This window comes from Lepisma saccharinum, chromosome 4 (genome assembly GCF_977018435.1).
Source record: "Lepisma saccharinum chromosome 4, izLepSacc3.1, whole genome shotgun sequence".
NCBI lineage: Eukaryota > Metazoa > Arthropoda > Insecta > Zygentoma > Lepismatidae > Lepisma > Lepisma saccharinum.
This window is the reverse complement of record NC_139232.1, coordinates 94,515,165-94,522,919: the sequence shown is the minus strand read 5'-3', so window position 1 is coordinate 94,522,919 and position 7,755 is coordinate 94,515,165. Positions and strand designations below refer to the sequence as shown.

The 7,755-nt window shown below is 38.5% G+C and overlaps 1 non-coding gene across 1 annotated transcript; it reads right to left on the bottom strand.

The window, feature by feature from the left end:
• Positions 1 to 6,435: 6,435 nt before the first annotated feature.
• LOC145987369 (U5 spliceosomal RNA) lies at positions 6,436 to 6,554 on the bottom strand. Its single transcript, XR_014441666.1, has one exon. It is a non-coding gene; the product is annotated as a U5 spliceosomal RNA (small nuclear RNA).
• Between the last annotated feature and the right edge of the window lie 1,201 nt (positions 6,555 to 7,755).

Here is a 7,755-nt window from a genome sequence, read left to right as displayed (position 1 = left end):
AAAAAATAACTATGTACTTCCACTAGCCTTTGCGATGGCGCAGCGGTAGCATTGTAATCAAGAGATCTCGGGTTCGATACCCGCACAAGTGGTTCTTGAAACTGTAGGTCCAGTCCCGATTAGCCTTACTGTGCATAAAATATACTTAAAACATCAAATCAATCAGTACTTCCACTAGCCTCTGCGATGGCACAGCAATAGCCTTGTAATCAAGGGTTCGATACCCGCACAAGTAGTTCTTGAAACTGTAGGTCCAGTCCCGATTAGCCTTACTGTACATAAAATAGACTTAAAACATCAAATCAATCAGTACTTCCACTAACCTCTGCGATGGCGCAGCGATAACGTTGTTGTCTTGTAATCAAGGGTTCGATACCCGGTGGAGGCATAAATAGTTCTTAAAACTGTAGGTCTAGTCCCGATTAACCTTACGTGCATAAAATAGACTTAAAAAACACCAACTCAATCAATCAATCAGTACTTCCACTAGATATCAAAAACACGCAACTCTCCTCCATTTTTTTTTTTTTTGCGTTCCTCTAACAATTTAACACATTTATTTTTTGAAATATGCCCCGCACACATATTTCCCACCTATCAACAACAGTACACGGAGGAAAAAAAATATTCCACCTACCAAGATGCATGCTTCAAATATATAAAAGCATAGAGAGACATGAAACATCTTCTATATTCACTCTTTTTTTTGCATGTTTTGTAAGTATATTTTCTTCCACAATACATAAGAGCTGTCTGGTTTTTCAAGAAGTTACCTTCCTTCCACAATCTCTTATATCTGTTTTGCTAGTTTCAAAAATCAACTCAACAAAAGCAATACCATATTTATAAATCAAAGCCAACTCATGCAAGCTAAAAAACAAAGTTACTTACTTTTGGAAAATACTGCAGAATTGTTCTTCACTAACGTTCAAAATAAAACAAGAACTTTCTACACCAGCGCTTTAAGTTTTATACGGTTTTCTAATAAGGTCAAAAATAAAATGTTAGCCAACGCAACGTGGACCAATAGAAATCCGAGACAATCTTCTCTAGAACATTCTTCCCCAGAGCTAATGTTAACAACCTGTTGTAACCTAAGCATCATGTGTATTGCATCCGGCGAAGCCACGCTAACGCCCAAACAGCCCGCTATTATGTACCTGTACGCTCCGGATGTGCTGACGATCTTCCATCCCAGCCCGCTATTATGTACTTGTACGCTCCGGATGTTGCGGGTAGGTGTACTGACGAGACTCGCCGTTGTGTAACTTCCGTCGTCCCAAGGCCTACGTATTGTTGAATTTGCGTCATTGTGTCAACATTGATAGCACACGCAGAGAGAAGAGGGAACAAAATTGTAGTTTTTCTAGATGTGCTTGCGCCATAATACAGAAATAAAAAAAAGCACGCGCGCGCGTATGCATGTGCAGCACATCGTTCCCGCGAGAAAAGTTTACAAAGGTCACAATATACATTGGCGCCCGGGACTTGGAAAAAATTTACGATAAGGCATAGCTCACCACTGTTGCCAGCTCTAGGTCTCTCTCTTTATCTTACAGCAATATTGGCATCTCTATCTTTTTTTTAGTTGCAGGTGGGATGCCAACACACTCTAGTTAATAATGCTACATATTATACACACACACGCACACACATACTGTGTTGCCATCCATCCATCTCTCTCTTTTACGGCAGTGTGTGTTTGTTGCCGGCTCTCCTTGCCCAGTGTGTGTATGTTGCGCCAGTGTATAAATTGGCTAAGCCCTTGCCAAGTAAAAAAAAAGCTGTAGGTAGGTGTTGGCAACATTGTCGGTTGTTTAACTCTTCCCTCTTTCTCTCCTCTTTTTTTTTTTTTTTTTTTTTGTAAAAAGCTATGGCAAAAATACCAGTGGGTTGGCAACCTTGCTTTATGCAATTAATTAAGGCAAGCCTCAAGCAAGATTGCCAGCTCCTTGCTTTAGGCTAGGTTAGACCAAAAAAAAACCTTGGTGATTTTTTCGAGTAAAGTGTTGGCCAACACTGCAAGAAAATAGAGCTCATGCCTTACGAGAGAAATCCATTAAGGCAAGCCTCAAGCAAAGTTGCCAGCTCCTTGCTTGAGGTTAGGTTAGACCAAAAAAAACCTTGGTGATTTTTTCAAGTAAGATGTTGGCAACACTGCGAGAAAATAGAGCTCATGCCTTACAAGAGCAAACCATTAAAGCAAGCCTCAAGCAAAGTTGCCAGCTCCTTGCTTGAGGTTAGGTTAGACCAAAAAAAACCTTGGTGATTTTTTCGAGTAAAGTGTTGGCCACACTGCAAGAAAATAAAGCTTATGCCTTACGAGAGAAATCCATTAAGGCAAGCCTCAAGCAGTGTTGCCAGCTCCTTGCTTGAGGTTAGGTTAGACCAAAAAAAAACCTTGGTGATTTTTTCAAGTAAGATGTTGGCAACACTGCGAGAAAATGGGGCTCATGCCTTACGAGAGAAATCCATTAAGGCGAGCCCCACCGAGCCCCATTTTCGGGTTTGGAAACGGGCTTCATGTACTACTTGTAACGTCTGACCGTTATGTATGGATGTTACGCAACTTCCTGCAGCCGCAATCGAACGAACGTGGCAAATTGGCTGTGTGGTTCTAACAAGATGGTGCCACAGCACGCGTATCTATGAACGTGCTACGTGAAATGTTTCCAGGGCGTCTGATCTCACTTCGAAGTCACCTTCCATGGCCAACTCGTTCCCCTGAGCTCGCATCCTGCGACTTCTTTCTGTGGGAGTACCTGAAGGCTAAAGTTTACCAAGGAAAGCAGAGGACAGCCAATGATCTGAAAGATGGTATCAGACAGGAAAAAAGCTGCAATGCCGACCAGACATGACTAGGAGGGTAATGCAGAACTTCAGGGCGAGACTTCAGAAATGCGTACACTGTGCACATCGGCATTTGGACGATATCATTTTAAAACGAAGTCAACTATGTCACACAAAATGGTGACTTGTGGCAATTTTGACAAAAAATAATTGGAACATTTTGTTCTTTGCAAATGTGCAATAAAATGGTAAACCTTGTTCTTTCCAACTGTGCAATAAAGTTTTGCATAACATCTATCGTTGCTTTGTTATTCACAAATGAAATCCGGGAGATATTTCTGCCGCACCCTAACTTTTAATTGTTACGCTGTTCAAGCATGGTATTGGCATTGATGGAAATTGAGTATAACAAATGCTAAATAATTATATTTTGATAAATTACTCCTTTTACTTGGTAAGTCTTTTGGAGGGAAGGGGTCCGGACCCCCTGGACCCCCACAAAAACGTCCTTGATACCTAGGTATAATGTGAAGCCATGAGAAATATTCTCTTTTAGAACAGCACACAAGAATGTCCTGTTATTTAATGCAAAATATGCATAAATATTTTTTCATTGTTTTTGTTATAATTTAAGTTTAAAAAAAAACAGATTTTAAAATCAAATAACAATTCTGAAACATATATGGCTAAGCTCTGGACCTCATTCTGGGCTTATTTGGATTTCACGGAACGGAAAATCAGGAGTGATGGGGATCTTGAGCCACCCCAACCAGGAATAATCATCTCCCACCCACTGGATATAGAAACTACATTATATAGAGTTCCACTTCAGTTCCATTCATTCTAATTTTAAAAGTCCCATGGCTACGCATAAAAATATCTTTAAACAATTTATGGCAGATGTGTACCACATCCAATGCCTTTTAAACGCCATGTATTTGGTATTTTCTCAGACATCTGTAGGGTGTTGTATTTAAAAAGAAAAAAATTAGTTCAGATGGTTCCCGATCAACTCGTAAGAAGTCTAACTTTGAAATATTTGTGAAAAATTTGACATATCATTTATTTGTAATATAATTAGCTGTGCCTAATGACGCTCTTCAAGTACTGAAAGTAATATCATTCGGTACATTTACAAAACCGAAATCCTTCAGCTCTCAGAAGTAGCAAGGAAAGCCATACGCTCAAAAGTTTATTCTTTCTTTTCAATTTTTGGTGGACAATGTGAAGAGCCGGCCAAGGTTTATTTTCGTATGTAGTGGTATTAAATGCAGATACATGCGTGTGTTTGTGTTGCATTCGATATCACAATTAGATTTTAAGCAATTAATGTCCAATTATAAGTATACCTAATGTATAGGTAAAAAATAGTCCCCCCTCTGATAAAATAGCAAATTGCACCCTGTTTAAATGTCTAGGGAAGATTTCATTTCACCTAGGAATGATATCGCGATGCGATGAGTCGAGAATTGTCACAGTCTCATCTCGTCTCCTGTGTGGTGAGGTTCTTCTCGTTCTCGTTTGTGCTTATTTTTCTTTCGGTTTCCACTCTGAAGTTATGAAAACTTATTCCAAATTTACCTCATTCTCAGATAGCCTAATCGGCACTCTATTTTTTTAAAAAATATATATCTTAATATATAGGTTTAAGTATAGTTTTCCCAACACCCTCTTACAAATTTATGAAAAATATGGGTGAGGTACAGGAGTGCATTGTAACCCCCCCCCCCCCCCCCCCAAGTTGGTCTGTCGTGTCTCGTCTCGTTCGTGTAAGTGTTCCGTTTCGGAAAATTCCATTATAAATATTCAAAAGAAAATGGGGTCAGTCATATACTCTTCTGATGAAGATTTGTATCTTATCTTCGAATCGACGCGACCACTGTTTTAGAAATGTGTACCCCCCCCCCCCCCTTACGCAAAGCAGCAATCGTCTGCAGCGTAATTGTCTGAGAGTCAATCTGATTCCATCGTTCCACACACATTTTAAAGAATTTTCATCTCCTTAAAGAGGTTTCCAAGAACTTAGGTCAATGAACTAACTAGTAGCAAGCACAATGTAGTATAATAAGTTTAAAATCAAATGTTTTGAATTTCTGTGGTAAGGACTATAATGCATAAAATTTATAAACAATAATACATTTTTTATTGGGCGAATTGATAATAGGTAATTTTAACAGTAGCACCTTCCGTCTGGTGTCAAATTACCAAAGGGGGGTACAGGGGGTACAACTCGATTTACGGATTTAAGGGGGTACAGTACCCCCCTTCAAAAATTTGCGGGGGTACAATGTACCCCTGTACCCCCCCGTTCCTGCGCCACTGGAACCAAACCTAATGCTCTCGCGTTGTGCAATAAAGGAGACCGACCCATTTAAAAAAAAACGTCTGCTTTCAAAGGAGAAAAGATTACCTTACTGTCCCTCTTGCGGCAGAACAGTGAACTCGCTAGAGCTGGACAGCATCAAGCGGACGGTTTGGTATGCCACCTTGCGGCAATTCGTGGAACTGAAAAATGTCGATAGGTAATTTTGGTACTATTACGTAAGGAAGGGTACGCGACCCTAGCGTGCAGCGAAGTGGCGTTTTAAGTTTCTGATGTCTTTTGTCACCGAAGCCAGAGGACACTGCAAACAAGCAAACCTTTTGAACCAACATGGATGATTACGGTCAATGTAGCACAAGTTTTAGAGCACATCCGTTTCATATTGTTCACGAAAAGTTCTTCCTGCCTATTGTTCTGATAGATATTTTCATAATTTGCCTCCTTCCCGTTCCTTATGTACTACTAACATTAATTTCTTGCGATTCGTGATACTGCAACATTGGTCTTACTATACATATCTGTATATCATTATCTATAATGAATTGAAAATGAAAATAGGTTTTGTTGTGCTCCAGTTTGTAATAAAGAAAACGAAAGAACGATACGGTTCTCGCAAAATCAATTTGTATCCCTGACCCAGATTTTCAAACTGTCTTCCGTAAATGGCCAACCTTCGCCTTATTTAAAATGATATACAACAATTGCTAATCCATATTCGTCACGTGGCTTTTTTCTTTTCAGGTACCTCTCGGAGGCAGTCAGTGTAGTGACCTATGCACCTGCAAAGAACTCCTCACTAGGATACAACTGCTTTGAAAAGGTAAGAAATTCAATATTTGATATGAGGTAAAATATGCATAATCTAACTAACCATTTGGCATAATTTGGCCTAAAAGTTATAATTGAAAATAAATAGAGTGCTGACTGGAGAGAGTTAACGGAGAGAGTTAAATTGATTTTGGAACGTATTTTAAAATCTTTATTAACTTATAATCGTTATTATTTTATAATAATAATGATAAACATGATAATAATTATCATTATTTCTACTGTTCAAGTTTTATCAATAGCCTGGACCCCCCCCTACAAAAATTTCTGGCGACGCCCATTTTTTCAATTCACTTCCACTTCCGTTTATTCCCAAAAAATTCCAGCTACATTCCAATCCTAGTCTCTTCGTCCTCCATGATGGGGTCTACAATCCAATCCACTTTGTCTATGCTTTCTTTTTTCTTTATAAAAAGAGATAGAACATCACATCACACACAAAAATTGGTACAATACAGCACATTAAAAATATCAATAATTAATTTTTGAAAATTTGGCCCAGAACAAACTAGACCGTTCAAAAAATCTTGTATAGACTCATAAACGTTTCCCTCCACGGAGATCTTTAGGAAAGGCAAAAGATTCTCTGCGTTATGGAGAGAAACCCAAGTTATGGGCGTAGCTAACATCATAAAGAATATTAAGATAATCTTTTATAGAATTAGCGGTTTTTAAAGTGCAATTAAAATTAAAAAACACCAGAAACAAATTAGTAGCATTACTGATACAGTTTTTGAAAAATCTTATTGAACAAAGTTTATCCACACAGAATATCTACCCTTTTAGTAACAACTAATAAGTATTTATAAAAATGTTCTGAGCTACTATATTCTACTGCCATCTGTTATCTACAATTGAAAGTATTAAGCGGTAGGTTATTATTTTTTTTGGTAGGTAGGTTAATAGGTAAGGTTCAGTTGTAATAACTTCTAAGTTATAATTTTATAGTTAATGTTTAATCCAGCTAAATATACAATTTGGAGCGATAATAACGAGACAACACGAGCCGAGACGGCGCCGACTTAACCAAACTGTGTAAAGAAATTAGTATCAGACAGTCATAAGATGTTATGCATAGTATGAGATTTGGGGACTTTTTGTTTGAAGTGCATGTGTTCCACAACAACAACACTTTTCGTGTACTTTCACAATCTTTGTAGTGTTTCGCATCTGAGTGGAATGAGTGAGGTTGCATTGCTACGGCAATGTGTTTGTGTGTGTGTGTGGGGGGGGGGGGGGTCAGACCCGTAGCCAGAATTGCTCTCCAGGGGGGGCTCACAGGTTATCAGGGGGCTTCTAAACCAAGTCATTTTTCTAAAGTTTAACAGTATTAAATGAAGGCAAATTATGTGTGTCGGGGTCATTAAGTTAATGTAAAATATAAAATTTAGAGATATTTAAAAAAAAACTAGTATTTCTATATCATCCAAAAAAATCTCTTGAAGTGTAAATTGACTGGTAGTGACACCTTCCTTAATGCACACTCCATATTATTTTTGATGACACAATTATTTATATCATACAAGTAAAAATGAACAGTATTCACTTCAATCATAGTTCCTACCGTACATTCCACCCCCGCCGACGCAATAAGACTCCCCTTGATTTTCAAAACTTGGGATCTATTGATATTTGACGCGGATGTGGAAGGAATGTGGATGATGACATAAATGTCACAGATTTCTGTCAAACAAGAGGCTGCAACAGGGGCTGGGAAGGTACAGATAAAGAAGCTCCCCTCTGGAACAAATTTCCAAAGTCCAAAACTGGGATTCCAAAACTTTTTAGTTTCACGGCTCTTTTAGTATTTCAAG